The 20,382-nt window shown below is 38.7% G+C and overlaps 1 long non-coding RNA gene across 1 annotated transcript in view; it reads left to right on the forward strand.

Moving 5' to 3' along the window:
* Positions 1 to 985: 985 nt before the first annotated feature.
* LOC307068602 overlaps positions 986 to 20,382 on the forward strand; it is a 137,924-nt gene continuing 118,527 nt past the window's right edge. Inside the window, exon 1 of the long non-coding RNA XR_013811460.1 lies at positions 986 to 1,119. This is a non-coding gene — a long non-coding RNA (uncharacterized lncRNA). The remainder of the gene's footprint in view (positions 1,120 to 20,382) is intronic.

Raw genomic sequence — 20,382 nt, forward strand, 5'->3', positions numbered from 1 at the left:
AAATTTTGCATTGCTACTGTTTACAGTGCTGATTTTTCTGAAAGTTTAGGTGTGGCCCTTTATTCATTATTTCTACAACTTATTGCATTGTTTCTATTGTTCAGTATTTTTTCTTCCTTTTGTTTTCACTATTTGCTTTTTCCTTGACATTGGCAGACTTGTTTGTGTTTGTTCTCCTAAGCATGCATCCCGACCCCCCCTTAATTATGGAGGGGGAGGGGTTAATAGCTATTAGTAGATATATTTCCCTTCTAGAATCTGAACTGGCTTTTAAAATTTGTTTCCCTCCCTTAATTTATAAATATTTTAATCAATAATGTATCTATTATTTCCCAAGTGAGCCCTAAGGAGTGTGTTTGATGGCCTCACACAAGCCATTCCAGTAGAACAGCCTCTCAAGCAGCTGACACCGATGAGCCTAGCTAAGTTTTTACCTCTCCTGAGTCCCTGTGTTTTTAGGTTAGCCAGCAACAGCACACTCACTCCATCACTGAGCCAGGGAAACTGATGTGTTCTGCAAGTTCCCTCACTCCCTTTTGCTGAACTTGCATTGTGTTGCCCATTGCATATTCAGTCAGAAGCTAGCCTGGAACAAAAAGTCAGCCATCAGAGAAAAATACTGTCTGTCCTCAACGTTGTAATTGCACTTGATCAGCATCAGCTCTGCGTCAATAATTAGACAAGGGTCCAATAATTATGTTGGCAATGAAACAACATAGTCAGAACTTCAGTTATTTACATGAGGTGATGGTCCAAGGACTGAAGCCAGTGTTGGAGATTGATGCTCCCCACTTACTTATAACATCACAGATGATTGAAAGCAGGTGCCCTTTGTGTGGTTTGCAATATTCTCTTCCAGTTGTGGCCTCACAGACTGACTAAAGAACTATACTTGCTTTCATAGATGACATACTTGCTTTTAAAAATCTAATTAAAACTTTCTTTTTGGTCCTTAGGTAGAAAGATGGCTCTGCTGAGATAAGCTCTTAATTAATGCACTGAGAGCTTACGAGTCCCACCTCTCAACAGGAATGATTGACGTCCAAGGATACATAAATTACATTAATTGAGCCCTGCCGCTACCCAGGCTTCCTACAGCCAACTCATCAGAGAAGCTAGGTGAGTAGACCAGCATAAAAAGTTATTGAAATATGTTCTTTGCTTTCCCAAAGAGTGAAAGAGAAACTTTCCAGACTGTTGCACATTTATTATCACAGAAGTCAGGTCTTTTCTTCAGTTTTAAGATGTAGGTTTTGTGTTATAGTTGTTGGGTTTTTTTTTTATTAAAAAAGTAGCATTTTAACATAGCCATTGAAATTTAAATAACCACCTTCTCTTCGCAATGTTCAAGCCGCAAAACTTACAGGCCAATTATAGTATGCAAAAATCACTTGGCATCATTTGTTGGTATTAAATTGTGTTGCATAGCAACCAGCACATATGCTATGGAGGGATTGTTTGAAATCAAATCCAATCGTAGTCCTTGAGTTTAGTTTTCGGAAATGTACCTAACTGTAAACACACCTAAAGACCATACTGAAATATTTCGTTTATGTTTATTTCATTCTGAAAGAAATTTAGAGGTATTCTGAGGCTCTCACTTTCACAAAATCTAAAAACCATTTGCTATAATCTAGGTGGTTTAATGGTCTAAAATAAAATTCAAGCACAGGGCTATTTGCTAAAATTGAAGACGATTACACCATATTAGATGTCTTCATTTATATCTGAAAGTTTTATTCGCATATTTTTAACAGTTTTAAAAATTATGGAAAAACACAGTGTTTCAACTTTTGTCAAGGAAATATGAATAATATGGGATATTAAATTATTTACTTAAAATATATCATTAAAATATATGTATTATTCGGACAAAAGACAAGTAGAGCTTGAGTTTTACTATGTAAAATTTTAAAAGGTGAGAGTAAAGGGATGAAGACCACAAAGAAAACTAGATTGAGAAATTATTAAGCATAATGGTTATACATCAAAATGAATAGAAGTGGAAAAGCAAATAGAACAAAAGGAAAAAAATACCAAACAATAGAAGCACTGCAGTAAGTTTTAGAAGTAATAAGTAAAATACAGAACCCAAACATTCCAAAAAATCAGTACTGGCCAAAATAGAGAAGAAAGTGATAGAAGGAAACAGGGTTAGATTCAGAAGTATTTAGGGAACTACCATGTCCTAGCAGCAAAAATCAAAAAGAATTCTTTTAAGACTTTGGATTCCTGAAAATTCAGGAGAACGTGTTGCTCTCACACTTTTTCTCTTTCCACTGCAGTGCACTTTGCTGTGCCTACTGTTTCAAATTGTGAAAAATGTGACGCTCCACTTAAAAAGAAAATCATAAGATGGCTACATTTCTATCAAAATGGCTTTATTATTACCTGTGAGAAAACCTGAAGTGGAGAAAAATTGAGGGAGATCAGAAAATCTTGAGCTGATAATCTCGTAAAAAATATAAAATGCTTTTAACATCAAGACTATCTCGCTAGGACTGAAATGGAATAAAAATGGAACAGCTTCTTTACTTAGATCCTTTTATTATTGGGTGGCTAGCAGGACCCAAATACAATGTATCAAGGCCATGGAAATATAAGTAATAGAGCATTATCTATTAAAAAAATTATTTAGGTGGAAGGAGCAGGAAACATGGCCCTCAAAAATCCTAAGTGTTTATTTTGATTTTCTGTTATTATGTGTTCAGACCACATTCCTTCACCACCTATTATGTACTGAGCAAGGTTTGGTAGTTGAAGTGGCTTTGTCTGAAACTATGCATGGAATGACCTAAATCTCTTCATATCTCTTGAGAGTTTATATCTTTAATAATGATGAAAAGGCAGTATCACTGTGTGCTTCATTAGTCTCATACCCATAGAAATATTTATTAGTAGAAGGAGTAACCATAGGTTCATAAACTGGCAGAAAATTCTACTTGAAATCACATATTTTTAATGCAGTTAACAAAAACTCAACATTCTTTCATTGTACGATGTGGGACATACCTTTGGATTCAGATTGCTCAAAGGTACCTGAATTAGTATCAGCTTTTGTCTTCATACACGTTGGGTAATCAAAGTGCTGGTGCCTGACAGAAAGTCATAAGTTATTATGAGATGGAGCACAGTCAGCACTGAGATGTCTGGGGCCACGCTGCCTGGAATGGAACCATTAACATAATAGCCTATCACTCAAGCTAATCAAATCAGTTCTTACTCTGTTCTGTTTCTGAACATGGACCATCAGTTCCAAGTTTCCAATTCCTACATCTCATCACAAGCATACTGTTACTAGCCAGTACATGAATGAACATAGCAAAAGACATGCTGGTCACCCTCTACCATTGCAATGTCCAAAAATCCTCGGTAAATGTTTCTCTGGTCTTTGAAACAGATCACTTATCATATACTTACTGCTTCAGTCACTTGCTTCAATCACCTGAAAGGTTTCTTATACTATTTCTTCATCTGGAATTTATATAACTCTTTAGATGTGGGACTATTCAGTTAGCTGGGCAATTCATTATTCTACTGTTTGATCTCTGGGTTAATTTCTTGCTTGTAACTTTAATAACAATTTTAAAGATCTTGAGAATTTATTAATAAAATTGGTTACCTTTTTTTAAAAAAGACAGGAGCATGTTGAAAAAACCAACAAATATCCTATAACATCCTGTAATATCCATGCTAATATCATTTTTTGTAATTTTAAATAACAAAAACTAATGATGTACATGATTAGGGGAAAAAAAGTACATTTAAAAAATTATTTCCCCTCAAATAATTACTAGTTATAATTTTTCTTCCACAGAAATTCATATCCCTTTAAATATCTACCTATCGTTTATGCATTCACTCAACAAATAGTTATTCAGCGTTTCTTACATATCAAGCACTATTTTTGGTGCTAGGGTGTAACAGTAGCAAAACACATTTTTAAAAATTCTGGCCTTCATGGGGCTTACATTCTTGTGGGGAGAAACAGAATAAATAAGATTTTGTGTGTGTGTGTGTGTGTGTGTGATAGAGAGAGAGAGAGAAGTAAATAGTATGGAAAAAGTAAAACAAGGAAGGATGACTTGAAGGTCTTATTGAGAAAGTGATGTTTAAGCAAAGACTTGAAGGAGGAGAGAAGGAACCCAGTGGATAGTTGGGAAAGAGCTCCAGGCAGGAGAAATAGCATGTGCAAAGGCTTTGAGGGAAGCTCTCCCGGGTGGAGGAAAGTAGTGCAAAGGAACTAAGAGAGCTGGGACGGGCAGGAGAGCGGAAGAGGATCGGAGAGTCACAGAGCTGGAGATACTAACAGGTTTTAGCTTCTAATCCATGTAACATGGGAAGCTTTTAAAAGATTTTGTATTTTCGGGATGTGGAATATTGGATGGTTTTGAACAGAGAGATAAGGTGATCCTGACGTATGTTTTAAAAGGACATCCCCAGTTGCTATGTTGATACTAGACTAAGTAGGAGAAAGGGCAGAAACAGGGACAGTAGTTGGAAGACTGTTGTAATCATCCAGGCAAGAGATGATGGTGGCTGGAGCCAGGAAGGTAGAGGAAGCAGTGGCAATATGTGGTTTTCCATTCCAAGTATATTCTGAAGCTGGTACTGACAGAATTTGTGATGGATTGGGTCTGAGATGTGAGGTCAACTACAGCCACAGTCTGTAGTTTAAGTCTTGGTTGGAGATAGGAATTCTCAGCATATAGATGGTATTTAAAGCCACGTAACAGGGTGAAATCACTAGAGGAGCCATTGTGGGTAGAGAAGAAAAGAGGACCCAGGGCTTAGACACAAGCACCCCAATGTCAAGAAGTCAGGATTCTGAGGCTTACCCAATGAAGAGGGGGGAGACCGGAAAAGGGTGGTTTCCTGGAAACCATGTGGAAGCCATTTGTAAATGTTGTCCTTATATCGAGGAACCTGAAGATTGGATTGGATTCACAGTGTTAGGTCAGTTGTGGTGTGGTGGGAGAGAAAATCTAACTGACATTGGCTCAAGAGAACGAGAAGAGAAAAATTAGAAGTAATCTGTACAGATCACTGTTTGAAGGAATCTTGCTATAAATAGAGACAAAAAAATTAGATGGTTTCTATAGTTAGAAGTGGGGAGAAAGTTTTGTTTCCTTTGAGATAATAACAATAACAGTATGTTTTATATTTGGTAAGGGCGATTCAGTCAATGGGGGTGGGGAATTGCTGATGCAAGAAAGATCTGCTGGAGTTCTTTGTATGTAAGTGAGAGAGCATCAGGCTTCAGGCAAGTGTGGAGGGAGATCCAGCGAAGAGAAGTTGGCATCAACAAGTGCAAACACAGAAAGGTGGGCAGATGAGGAGAGACCTTATGGAAGGTCTCTTCTAGCTTCTCTGCTTTGTTTTAATGCATTAGAAAAAAGGGCATCAGCTGACACTGAGGATGGTGGAGGTTTGAAGGTGGAGGAGAGCGTATGAAATCATGATGGAAGGGAGCCTGAGTAGACTGAGAAAATAACCTGAGAAACCAGAAGCACGAAGGTGCCATGGAGGTTAGTGGTCAGGAATTTAGGATAAGACCAGTGTGTAAGGTTGCGTGGTTTTCATTCACCATACTCAGTTGTGCAAGTGCAGGTACAGAGCAGGCAGAGTCGGTGGCACAGTGGTTGGAGTTTTGCCAAGGGAATATCAAGCAGCTCAAGCTGGGTGAATGAGTTGACGGCGTACGCAAGGGGCTGATTACAGCATAAGGTTGTGGAATTCAAACTGGGTACGAAATAGGGCCTGAGAGGCAGAGGAATGGCGTTAGGATCAAAAGATTGTAAGCACCGTTGCAGAAGGAGTTCCAGGCCTTTAGGGAATGAGCTGGAATGAGGGGGGGTCGGTGCTAAAGAATGGAGTGTTTAGAATTAAGGTAATGGGGAGATTTCAGTCATTTATGATGAAAAACAGTCAATATTGTGACCATGTAAAAGAGGTTAAAAAGAGTACAAGAACTTTGGAGCTCAGGACTAGAGGCTAGGTTTGCTGTTGCAAGGATCAATGTGGATATCCAAATCACCTGGAATTTGACAGGAGTGATGTTAGAAAGAGTGAGAATGAACTCGGGTAAAAAATTTCCAAGGAATGCCGCAGAGGGCCTGGGGGAGATGGGTAAGGAGTAGCTTTAAAGTGTGATATAACCTAGTGATGTGCTATTCCAAGATGGGGCATTTGAGGAGGGGGAGTGGACAGCGGTCTGTAAGCAATAATAAGGAAAGATAGGAGTGTTGTACTCTTTGACTATTCATTCCCTATGTACAGCTATTTATCTACTTACCTTGTTCTACTTATTTATACCTATGCCTCTACTTATTTAGATACCACTAGGTAAGAGCAGGGGTGGGTCTGGGTGGCCTCCCATCCTCAAAGCCGAGGGAGGGAACGGTCCAGAGAACTACTCACAGGCTCGGGGGTCTCTGATGTGCTCATCACTGTCTGGACAGTTCCGGGCACTAAGCTCACTGCCCAGCTCCTGTGCTACCAGGGTAGAGAAAAGCACATAGAGAAGGGATGGCATGGTGGGGGACGGCCAGGTGGAGCTGAGGTCACGCCATCCCTACTCAAAGCCCCAGAGGTTTACAAGATGGAGGCCACATGAGCCTTTCCCTACACACTGACCTGTTTGCCCCCCTCTTCACCATGCTATCGATCTCCTTTGACCTAGGAGATAGATAGGATGATTGGCTAATATTTTTTTACTTATACAAAAGTAAAGTACTGATTGGCTAATATTTTTTTACTTATACAAAAGAAGTATCTATACCATTGTCGTGCACGATGCTTTTTCCCCTTAATTTTGATATATATTGGCTCACAGATATCTGCCTCATTCTTTTCAACAGCTGCTCCCTCCCGAACGTGCCAAAATTCATTAGTCAGAACGTTTCTCCATTGATATACTCTTTAGTTATTTCCCATTTTTCACTATTAGCAACAATGTTGTAACATATCTCTGTATATACTTATATTTGAGAAATCTTCACTGCTATATTCACAAAGTAAATTAGAATTAGTGGGTCAAAGGGCATGAGAATTTATTTAAAATTTGCATATATTATATAGGGTTGGCCAAAAAGTTCGTTCAAGTTTTTCTGTAACATCTTACGGGAGATATGTGTGTGTGTGTGTGTGTGTGTGTGTATATATATATATATATATATATATATCTTAATTGCCTTCTAGTAAGATTAGACAAATTTTAGTTCTGTCAACAGTGAATGAGAGAGCTACTTTCCTTACCATCCTCATCCTCACCAACATTAGTTATCATATTTCTTTGTATTTGCCTTTGGACTAAAAACGATTCTATTTTCATGTGTTTCTTGGATATTAGAAATTTTCTCTTCCTATATATGGTCTTTCCTAGTTTTTATGTCCTTTATAAAATTAAACTTAATTTTGAGACCACTGTAGATTCACATGCAGTTATAAAAATAATACTGAGAGATCCCCTATATCTTTTGCACAGTTTCCCCCAAAGGTAACATCTTTCAAGATTTGCAGTGCAATATCACAACTAGGATATTGACATTGATATAATATTGCACACATGAAACTTAGATAATGTTATAAACTAATGCTACTTCAATTTTAAAAAAGAATATAGCTTTCCTAATTTTTGACTGTTTTTCTATTGTGATAATCATCTTTCTTGTGTTTGGAATATTTTTTTAATTAGGAACATTATTTTTTCAAACATATTAAATATGTCTTCTCTGAGATTTTCATTTGCATTTTGATTTTAGTTATACTATTCTTGGCTGTTTTTTTTCAATCTCTTCTTTATGTCTTCTGGATTTTGCATCCTGTGTAAAAAAATCTTGTCAGCTTATAAATGAATTTACCTTCTAGAATTTATATGGTTCCATTTTTCATATTTAAATTTTGATCCATTTGAGATTTATTTGCTGTAAAGAATTAGATAGGGGTCCAGATTTATTTATTTTTTCTTCAAAGAGTTAACCAAATGTTTCTATCCCTTTTATTTAAAATATTACTTATGTCATAATCCAAAATTCTATATGCATTTGTGTTTATTTCCAGATTTGCATTGATCTTTCTTATCATATCTTCTCCAGTACCAAACTCTTTTAATTATTGTACCATTTGGGATATATTTTGTTATATGATGTAGGACATCACCAGGTGATGCTCACTGCTCCTCCTCAAGGATTCTTCTAGCAATTTTTGAATACTTATCCTTTAACCTAAAAATTTTAGTATCACTTTATCAAGGTAAAAAAAATCCTGTTTACTTTTAAATTTTTATTGAATTACTGTCAGATTCATAGATTTGAGGAAAATCCATACCTTTGCACTATACAATATTCTTATTCACATGATTACTAGCCTTTGTCATTTTCTTATTCTCTTCTGAGTTCTTCAGTAGAGTTTTAAGGTTTTCTTGTATAGACCGTACGCATTTATATATTTTACAAGTACAAGCACATATGCATCACCCCTATTGTTTGCTTGATCAATAATAGAAGAACAGGGAATTCCCTGGCGGTCCAGTGGTTAGGGCTCTGTGCTTCCACTGCAGGGGGTACGGGTTCGATCACTGGTCAGAGAACTAAGATCCCGCATGCCATGCAGCATGGACAAAAAAAAAGAACAGAGAAAAGCAACTATTACACTCAGAGGCCATCAAACTCATTCATTAATTTGCTTGATAGATATCGGGCTGTTATTTCAATATTTAAATTACTAATTTGTAACATCTAATACTTTGCCCATGTTTTTGTTAGTGGCAGTTTGTACAAGAGCCAGAAGGTAAGTAAAGAAACAGGTTTTTCATGTTTTCAGAGGTAGGTGTACCTGAAGTAAGCATCCTCATTTCATGAAAAGAGTAAGTTGTAAAAATAAAATATGCTATGTTGGATAATCATCTATAATGTTAACAGTCCAATTGCTTGTCATGTAGAGGAAGGTTGTGCTTTAATTAAGCAATAAGACATGACAGGGTGTGAATTATGGAGTAATAATTCTTGTCTACTGTATTGTTAGACAAGAGGCCAAGGGCCAGATGTCATTGCATACACCGCCCATAACTTATTACACTGTAATTTAAATCTAGAACATTATAGAATAATTCTAAAATATTTTTCAAATAACTTTGCAAAACGAGAAATGTAGGTTGAATATATTTATTAAATTCTATGTTAGAGGATCTCTACTCTAAAGCTGTAAGATCAAGAGGCTAAAGAAAAGCATTTATTTGGGGGGAAAAATATAGCAGGAAAATATAGCAAAGTTGGAATCATAGTGGATAACTCTCTAAACAGTATTAATATAGAGGAGATTCTTAGGAAGATGATACATTGACTTTTCCCCCCTATGATTAGGGGGAAATGGTTAGAGCTAAGTTTTGAGAAATTTTAAGAGGGGTCCTTTTTTTTTTTTTAACATCTTTATTGGAGTATAATTGCTTTACAGTGGTGTGTTACTTTCTGCTTTATAACAAAGTGAATCAGTTGTACATATACATATGTTCCCATATCTCTTCCCTAAGAGGGGTCCTTTTAGGCTTTATTTTTTCTTCACAAAGCAATGCTAACTAACAAATAACTCTACCACAAACCTTCCAGAAAAACGTGCATCTCCCTGAAAGAACTTGGCAAAGGGTGGAACAATTTTACAGAATTTTGGGTCCTTTTAAAATCAGTGTGATTTGTAATCCTAACACTTTCCTCCATAACATATCATTTTGAAAGTCCTCTTTTGTAAAGACATTAAAACAGATCTCTTATCACAAGAAAACACATTGTTTGAAATACTGCTTTTTTTAAAAGAGGAAAACTCATTTTTGCCCATTCAAAAGAGAAATGTTTGAGGGAGAGTATGTGATTATAACAAGGAGAAAGTCTACTTGCTTTTCATCTGCAGGGCACTCTGTCTAGCAGTGTTTCAAAAGACGATTTCTTTTTAAAGTTATTATAGTTTTGTGCGTTCAATGCCAATATTGTATTGTATTTTAAGATGGCTGTGGTGTTGACAAGTTCGACTTCTTTTGTGAATATCGCAAGATAAAAGTCATATATTTCAACTTCAGACCATTAATTTTGTCTCAGGTTCTCCTTAAAATTAATGTATTTTATCACCAAATTTGACCTCTTTCTAGAAGTGTGATAACCAGAGAGAACTTAATACATAGATCAAGTATAAAATATTTTTAAAGGGCCTCTAGAAACACCCACCTGCCCAAAATACATCTCTTAATGTCTTATCATAAGACCATTAATTATTTATACCTCTAGATTAGTGTTTTGGTCTTGAATAGTCCCTTATTAAAATAAAATCTCTCCCAAGTCAATGACACAGAAACCAGTTATCAGGTATTAATCCATTAGTCTGTCTGTTTGCCAAAGTAGTAGATTTAGGTCATGGATTTGCTTTCATCCGTAACAGAAAACAGAGAGGAAATGAGACACAAAAAAGAAATGTTTTAATGGATATGAGAAGAGAACGTTTCCAGCCCTGAAACTTGAGCTAGATGTTACTGTGACAGGTCCTTAGCTCGTGGAAGGTGGCTTGAAGACACACAGGTTTCATGGTCAGGGGGTAGAAGAACCCAAAGAAAAGGGAGGATGATGAGTTCTTTATGCAAGAAGGGACCATGTCTTAAATGGTACCTAATATGTGTCTTAAATGATGAAAAAGGTAGGGAAAGCCAAAGAAAATTTATCTTTAGTACTTAATGGTTTTACCCGTTCTACCACTTATATTAGGTCCATCGGTCTATCACAACAATTAAATAAAACCATTTTTAGCAGTTATTTTTCTTGTTTCTGTTCAGTTGAATTAGGCAGGATTGACTTTTCTACCCAGTGGCTCCAATGGATCCTTTTCTGGAGTTATAGCTCAATAGGATTCTACTCCAAAATTCTTAGTATGGAAGACTACAGCTGTCTCTAACTTTTCTCCAAGGTTTATTGTGTCAGTGTTGGACAACCCACATGATGGGTAATTTTTAGAAAGTGTAACAGAAACTCGTAGAATTATTCTTAGAGGACCATGATATGACATTGTACTATTAGCTTGGAACAAGAGTCCAGATGTGATGAGGCTAAATGAAAAACACCTATGCATTTTTAGAAAAGGATTATCAGTTACTTTGTTTTAACTTTTATACTAGGACGTCCTTGATTTAAGCTCTGTCTACTTCTACAGGGACATAATTACTTTAAGGTATTTTAGAATGTAATAAGTTGTGAAAATAATCATTTCACTGGTTGTTTGTTGTTTGGGTCTACAAGCTTGTTCAAATAGACACCACGCATAAGTGTTAACTGATCATATCACTCAGTAGGGAGATTAAAAATTGCTTTTTAGGGGCTTCCCTGGTGGCGCAGTGGTTGGGAGTCCGCCTGACGATGCTAGGGGACACGGGTTCGTGCCCCGGTCCGGGAGGGTCCCACGTGCCGCAGAGCAGCTGGGCCCGTGAGCCATGGCCGCTGAGCCTGCGCGTCTGGAGCCTGTGCTCCACAACGGGAGAAACCACAACAGTGAGAGGCCCACGTACCGCAAAAAAAAAAAAAAAAAAAAAAAAAAAAAAATTGCTTTTTATAGGTTTATGTTTATTAGGAAAAATTATTAGCACTAGTTTTGTGAGAAGATTGATGCCAGGGATTCAACATCATTCTATCCATATTTAGAATTACACGGCAGGATTAGTGCTAATTTCCAGATCAAGAAATGCGGGTTTATAGAGATCCTCAGTAAGGAAGAGGTGGGTCCAGTCTTCTAACTCAAGACCATGATTTGAAAGCAAAATTATTTTCAGTGAATCATATTGTCTCCTGCAGAACTTGAGTCAGAATACTTTTTTAAATATGGAATTTAATCATCACAAAATTCTTCTTAAAAAAACCCTGCCATTTCCCAGGCTGTGATCCAGGACTCTTAAATTTCTTCCACTGCCCATTCTAAGAACTTCCTCCTCATATGTTATGAACTTCCTTTCTGCTCCAGAACCCATTACACATTTTCAAAAGTGCAACAGCAGGAGTAAAAGCTCTGGAGTAACAACCATGAGCACCAGGCTTATCACACCAAAGATCAACAGCCAATTCTGCAGAAAGACCCCAGTATCATAGCCGTGGATCAGGAACCTGCTTTCTCCTTCACCCAAGTTTAGTTTCCTTCCATTAGATTAAACTGTCTGTGTGTTGGAGTGGGGTTGAGGGCTTTGATGGAGTACTTCTGTCATGATCTTTTGGGGGAAAAAATGCTGACCTGTAAATAAAGCACAGGTAGAAAAGAAGACCCAGAGCTAGTATCATAACATTTTTGCACGTGCATGAGCCTGTCTCTTTAGGTGTATCTATGTGTTTTTTTGAATCCATCAACTTGACTCCTATCTCATTCCTAACACCCTTTGCCTGCTTTTTGTTTCACTTTTCTTCACCAAAGTTGCTATTTTTATGGTCTTTGACTTAAAAGCAGCAGCCTGGACTCACATTCCTCATTTTTCTCCTATTTAGGCAGTTGGTTTTGATATTCCCAACCTCGGGCTGTACCCAAGTATGATTCACTCCACTGTAGCAGCTCAGCAGACATGAGTCCTCATTTCTGACAAGGTCATTCATCATAGAAGCTGTTGAATTCCTTGTTACTACATTTGGATTAAAAGTGGAATGTAGGTACCAATCAAGACCAAAATAGAGAAAATAATACTTATTATCTCAAACTACAGTGGTGTCGTTTTATTATTAGGCGTGAAAATGATGAACACCACACCCCAGTTTTATTTTCGCAAACCCCTGCTCCATAGACAGCCCAGAACAGAGAGTAAAATTAAGAAAAAAATAGAGACAACAGTTGCTAGAAATTTCTCTTTTTGCTTCCAAAATATATTTTAAAAATTATGTCTTTTAAAAAATCATAGCAAGTAATATATAACCAAGAAAAAAAGAGTACTGAAAAAAGAAAAGAAACGAAAAATAGCTCAGTGGCAAGGTAACAACTGACAAGACTTATTCCATCTGCTGGAAAGAGTTTAAAACCTTTACCTGCTGCCACTCACACGATAGAGATCGAGAGTTCAGAGCTGAAAACTAACATCTGACGTGGAAGTGTGTGGTCACGGTTCATCTGTAAGTGCATTTCCCTGCTTATTAAATGTTATACATTTGTTTGAAGGAAATAAGAATGCCCAGGTTTTGAAGTGTAAGAAAGCAAGACACAAAAGACAAGAAAGCACTGAAATGCTTGTGTACAACTAGCATTAGGACACCTGAAGGTAATCACACGTGCAGCTGGTCCTCCACGAGCTCTAGGTCAGGGGTTCTTCACACAGGAATACTTTGAAGGTGAGGAGAGGGGTTGGAACCGTCTATAATCAGGCACACTATCAAAGCATAAAAGAGAAAAATATCTCCCCCAAGCAGGCGAGAGCAGAGGCAACCTCTGCCATTGAATCCTTCTCTCTTGGATTCCCCTCCCAGCTCTCCGTAATTCAAAACAGGCAGGCAGCAGGCTGTACAGATGGAGACGCAACAGCCACAGTCCACATGGAGCGTTATAGATCTGGCTAGTTGTCTAGTTAACAGTCAGCTATTTTTGGATAATACCCACAGTTGTTTTACAAAAATGAGAAAAAAGATGGATTTATCCTGAGTTCAGTATATAAAAATATGTGTGCTGGTTGGTGCTTGGGCTGAAGCCATTTTTCTTACCTGCAAGACCGCCTGTCGATGACTCAGACCAACTTCCCGTGCAATCGACAGCAAAGAGCCACCGTTGAGATGATACTGTGGGTCCTATGAGTGGCATTTTCCACAATTTCAGGTCCCAGAAAGAACTGCTTTAGGTGCTAGTTATTATTTTCATGGAATTTTGTTTTTGACCTTGAACAAGCAGATGGCAGAGAGGTTTAGAGATGCCCTTGCATGTCACACCATCACGAGGGACCAAGGAGGTGCTGTGTTATGTACATGCTCATCAAATGTTGGACTGGGGCTCCTCGGCCAGCAGGCAACACCAGGGAATGCTCTTCAGTTAACGGAATTTGGGGGTTTAATGAGGCTTGATTCATTTATGCAGTGAAACGATGTGGGGAAAGGAAGCAACCATATAAAATTGACAAGCATATTCCTTGTAAAACATTTTTTATAGACGTAGTTATGTTGGCAGATGTTGAAGCTATCTTTGAAGCTATAAGTCAGTTTACTAATCACTATTCTTCAAGATAGTCACCAGACCAACCATCACAAGAGCATATTAGACACAAGCAAAGTTGAAGTTATCTGTTCTAGTTTTAACAGAATACAAGGGATGACAACATTATGTTATTATTTATTGAATGCCTACCACTTGCCTTTACTGTGTTCTATATTCTCAGGGATTTGCATATGTGTGTGTATATAGATATGCACACACACACGTATAAAATCATACAATCTTGCTCTCCAATTGCTATAATATCAGTACAATAGAGAGAAGACCCATGCAAAGTAACCCAGTTTTGTAAGAAAAGTACAAATACCAAGCTTTAGAAAGTTCAGTAGAGAGAGAATATACTCGAGTGGAGAAATGAGAAAACGTTTCATGGATAAGGAAGGTTGTGAAATCTACCATCAAAAGATGAATAACATTTCAAGTGGTAAAGAAGGGAAGGGCATTGCGAAAGGAAGTGGCATTAACAAAGGAATAGCCATGGGAATTTATCAAAAGTCTAATAATTACTAAGCCAGTCTCCCGAGTGGGTAGAACATGAGGCTTGCGATTGGGAGACGGCTGGAGTAAAGGTGGAAATGTAGGCAGAACCAGATTCTGGAGGACCATGGGTGGCAGGAGAACATGATCACTGCCATGATTTTCACTTCAAAACCAGACAGCTGTAAGGAGTTGCTAATTGTCCCATAGCAGCCCGTGGCTGACATTTCTAGCCCATTATTAGCCAAGAGCTTTCATTAATCTTACCTGCAGCCCCCAGAAAACTGAGATGTTAATGTAGATGAGCCCAGGGGTTGCCCTACCCTTGATTTTTTGTTACGTTTCCAAAGGCATCGTCAAGGTTGTGTGTTTTGTTAGATTTTAGAAAGTCAGCTCTCAGGGGCAAACCTGGGTGTCTTCTGGTGGCCAGTGAGTGCGTCCCAGTTTCTCCCGCCTCAGATTTCAGGTGCAGCTCAGTGGCAGTTGTGTGGACAATTCTATTGTTCATGTGCCAGTAAATTAGGGCAATGATGTCCTTGGCCTTTCCCACATCTCAGACACCAGGTTTTGTTCATGGCTTTTAATTCTGGTGCTAATTAAAAGGAGGAAAACCAGATCCTACTAATCTAATACCTAGGTCTTCACAGTTCAGTTATCTATATTCAGCTCATTAGTTTTATTGTGACCTTTTTAAAGGTTTTGAAAGTATTAGTTTCATGAAGATTCTTTCCTTCTTTATAGCCTTCCTTATTTTTACTCAATAAAATATAAATAAAGAAATGATTTTTGGGCTTCCCTGGTGCCGCAGTGGTTGAGAGTCCGCCTGCCGATGCAGGGGACACGGGTTCGTGCCCCGGTCCGGGAAGGTCCCACATGCTGCGGAGTGGCTGGGCCCGTGAGCCATGGCTGCTGGGCTTGCGCGTCCAGAGCCTGTGCTCTGCAACGGGAGAGGCCACAGCGATGAGAGGCCCATGTACCGCAGAAAAAAAAAAAAAGAAGAAAAGAAATGATTTTCCCAGTATAACATGATTCTAGGAAATGAACTCCGATTGTTCTAGTCATCCATAAATCATCTCATTGAATACTAAGAAGTTTTTCAGCCAATTAAAAAAATTTGAATGCACACACTATGCTGGATGGCTTGAATCTAAACATAAAACGTTGAAGTGGCCGTGCAGAAATCAGACCAAATATTTATATTCATTATCAGTGTCTTTGGCCAAGATCCAGCAACTTTTAACCCTAACGTGTATTCCAAAAGGGATACTGCTACTCGGCACGTGTGGCCAAGTGACATCAATGCGTAAAACTCTGTCGCTTTATCCTTCGCGGTGCTGCTGCCCTGCCCCACCCGTCCTCTGAGGACTGTCGTGAGCATAGACTACAGTATCTGATAGCACGTGGTCCGTTCAGGTTTGATGGGTCTTGATGAGTTTGATACTAGGAGTGTTGACAAGACTGGCTGGATTTCTCTCCTTTGTGGTGGAGGAATATTGCCCCTGAGGGCAGGCTCTTATTTGAATGAGTGAAAAGCATACAAATCATCTCTGGTGTCTATCGCCCCATCAGCTGCAGTTGAGACCTTCCTTGGGAAATACATGATGACACGCCGCATATCTAGCTACTCCGCAGTGGGTGCCTCTGTGCAAGAGGAGTTGGCCCTCGACCAAGGCAAGGAGCCCCTCTTATTTCACAGATCAGGAAAAGTGAGTCGGTGGGTATAAAGCTCTCCCAAATGAAGGGAGGCTGGAAAAAGAAGTGGCTAATGTCTTTCCCCATATGCTTTCTCTAGTCAAAGAAATAACCCGTTCTTTGGGGACTTCCCTGGCAGTTCGGTGGTTAGGACTTAGCCTTCACATGCAGAGGGTACGTGTTCGATCCCTGGTCGGGGAGCTAAGATCCCACATGCCTCGGGGCCAAAAAGCCAACACACTGCAGCAGAAGCAATATTGTAACAAATTCAATAAAGACTATAAAAATGGTCCTCATCCAAAATAAATAAATAAATAAATAGTTCTCTTCTGCCCAGTTCTCCCGGTGAAACAAAAGACATCTTCCCTCTCTTCGTTCCAGCAGAATAAGTGAGGAGCAAAGCAGCTACAGCCTGAGGAGGGAGAGGGAAAGCCAGCTGCAGTTTCATTGGGGTTTGGTTCCTAATTGATACATTTCAGTATTATTTCTTCAGCAAATACATAAAATTCTCTGATTTTTTTAATCAAAAGAATATAGCTCATCACTCTCTTTAAAACACAAAACAAAACAGTGGAAGCCTATGAAACAAGTGCTGTAGGAAGAGTCGAGTTGCATGCTGTGTGTTTCAGGGTGGCCTGTGCAGGCAACAGGAGTAACAGGAATGATTAAACCCTGTCGGGTGGCGTTAGGTTCGGAGCTTTCTTGCCTCATGACAGGCTGTGACAGTCGAGTGGCACTGAAGCAGAACAAACGACAGTGGCAGTTTGCTGTGAGCAGTGCAACTGTCAAAACTGCTGTACAAAAGCAAATGTTGGGGATAAGCAACCAGCAGAGTTTGCAACCTGACGACTCAAATGCTGATGGCCACGATGTCTTCACAGTAAACTCTGGGTTATAGTCCCCTCCTGGGACTTTCCACTATCATGCTCAGGGCTGCCAACTCTTCCTGTGCTCTGAGTATTGTCAATTTCCATATCATAACGAAGCCTACCTTCTTTGCAAGATCACTAACCAATCCTCTCATAACCCACGTGGAACGCTCATACTCACAGACTAACATGTAAGCCACGTGTATGGAGTTTATCGCATTTCATGTTTGGAGCAATCGTCTGACATCCAGAAAGACAAAGGCTGTCCATGTGTGAAATCCAGTTCTGATTACTTGGCTGCAAGAATAGGTTACAGCACAGATGTGGACCTGCCATCACAAATAGGGTGAAATACTTCACACCCAAAGCTGAAACAGTGAACTTAGCATTGTCACTAGTTTCTTGAAAAGTTGAAAAAAAATACTTTACACCCATGTGGCTTCACAGGTTTTTATTAGAAGCCACAATAGACACTTTTCACCGGCAGTAAATGAGAAACCTTTCAACATTGTAATAACGTGGGGAGAGTTTCTCAGCCACTGTCATCCTCTGGGAATTCTCCCGCTGAGTTTTCATAGGTTGGAGGGATGAGAAAGTTGCCCACAGGGTCTCTATCACAGAAGCTCAGTTTTTAGCATTGCGTCCTGTCATATTTTTCATGTTTGGGGGAGTCCAGCAGAAAAGGTGTCATCCCAGTCTGCAATTTGCAGGGTGCTAGGTGTCTTACCTCTGACGAGGTCAGATTGTCCGGGTGTGACATAAACTAGGAATTCTTGGATGCTAACATCAATTTTTCTTTCTGCGAAACCTAATCTGAACCCATGTGTGTTTTACAAGCTGGCGCTCTCGGCACAAGAATGGTTAAGAGTAAGCTGAAGGCTTACCACTTACATCTACTTAGTAAAAGTAATGATTATGCATTTTTAAATTAATTTTTATTGGAGAACAGTTGATTTACAGTGTTGTGTTAGTTTCTGCTGTACAGCAAAGTTATACATATACATATATCCACTCTTTTTTAGATTCTTTTCCCATATAGGCCATTACCGAATATAAGGTAGAGTTCCCTGTGCTATACAGTAGGTCCTTATTCGTTGTCTATTTGATATACAGTAGCATGTATATGTCAATCCCAGTCTCGCAGTTCATCTCTCCCCCTTTTCCACCTTGGTACCTCTTGAAGGAAAAAACCACCTCCATATACTTATGTACCTGGGATATGTGTATACGTATAGCTGATTCACTTTGTTATACAGCAAAAACTAACACAACAATGTAAGGCAATTATACTCCAACAAAGATGTGGAAAAAATAAAATAAAATCTATTTTGTCTGAGCAAGAAGAAAAAAAAAAACTCTATGATTTAGAAGTTTCATCTTCCTTCACCTACAGCTGAAGAGGCAAACAAAATCATTGCACGTTTACTGTGAGGAGGAGAGACTATTTTTTAAAAGGGTAGGAAATTAGCTGGTGCTGGAAGCGTCTATTTTCTTGCCTTCATCACTGCCAGCTCCCTCTGTTTGCTTTGATCTATGATTTGCAAGCTACTATTATTATTTATGTGTTCTACCATTACGACCAGTGACACCTCCCCTTCTCCAGCCCTAAGCCACACATAGGAAAGGAAGAAATGCTGTTTATTGGGACAGTCTGCCTTTTCTCAGTGAAACAATGACAAACTGTACCACGGACAGCTCACTACCATTTTTGCTACTGTTCCCAGCTCACTTCTCAAGAGTTCTCCAGAACTGACAGTAGATGGACTCGAATAAATGCCTAGTGATTTTCTCAGGGTATATGCCCAGTAGTGGGATTGCTGGGCTCTATGGTAGTTCTATTTCACGTTTCTTAAGGAACCTCCATACTGTTCTCCATAGTGGCTGTATCAATTTACATTCCCACCAACAGTGCAACAGGGTTCCCTTCTCTCCACACCCTCTCCAGCATTTATTGTTTGTAGATTTTTTGATGATGGACATTCTGATCAGTGTGAGATGATATCTCATTGTAGTTTTGATTTGCATTTCTCCAATGATTAGTGATGTTGAGCATCTTTCATGTGTTTGTTGGCAGTCTGTATATCTTCTTTGGAGAAATGTCTGTTTAGGTCTTCTGCCCATTTTTGGATTGGGTTGTTTGTTTTTTTGCTATTGAGCTGCATGAGCTGCTTATAAATTTTGGAGATTAATCCTTTGTCAGTTGCTTCATTGGCAAATATTTTCTCCCATTCTGAGGGTTGTCTTTTGGTCTTGTTTATGGTTTCCTTTGCTGTGCAAAAGCTTTGAAGTTTCATTAGGTCCCATTTGTTTATTTTTGTTTTTATTTCCATTTCTCTAGGAGGTGGGTCAATAAGGATCTTGCTGTGATTTATGTCATAGAGTGTTCTGCCTATGTTTTCCTCTAAGAGTTTGATAGTTTCTGGCCTTACATTTAGGTCTTTAATCCATTCATTTACCTCCCAATGAGCTCCTTGGGGGACATATATTGGATTAAAAAAACAGAGGACCCAGCAGTGTGAGGACATTTTAAGAATTTTTGTACCTCTTTTGGGCGGGGGCAGGAGCCTTCCTAGCTTAACAAGGATCTCTAACCACTAATGTACCTAACTTCTTAAATGTATTTAATTTTAAAATCACACAGTCTACAGATAATGTGGAGAGGGGATGCAGATCAGAGTCATTTATGAATTTTTGGAAAGATTTCCATTTCCTCAGCCTGGGAACTTTCAGAGAGCAGCAATCTCCTAGAATCACTGAAAGGACCAAACTGTGTGAGGTTTTCCAAAGGGCCTATCCTAATTAGCTTTTTAAGCTGTGCTAAACTGGTATATTTACTGGATAATTGCACCTTATGGAACAGAATAGATTAATAAATAAAAGAGTCACTACAATTTTTGTATGCCCAACTTTGAGCTAAGTGCAGGCTTGTAAATATTTGACAGTTAGCCGGCCTCGTCTGTTGTCATTAGTCAGAAAAAATCATTAAAAGCCAGCACCTAGCTCTGGTCTCAGAGAGAGATTGCATTTAAGGACATAAGGTTCTGTTTCCTCTTGTTTTTAGTGGTTTGTGGAAAAAGAAAAAAAAAAAAAACCCTTCTGGAATTCCACTCCTAAAGAAGTAAAATTTTAAACAACCAACTATGTTTTC

The sequence above is a fragment of the Hyperoodon ampullatus genome (assembly GCF_949752795.1).
Source record: "Hyperoodon ampullatus genome assembly, chromosome: 20".
NCBI classification, from domain to species: Eukaryota; Metazoa; Chordata; class Mammalia; order Artiodactyla; family Ziphiidae; genus Hyperoodon; species Hyperoodon ampullatus.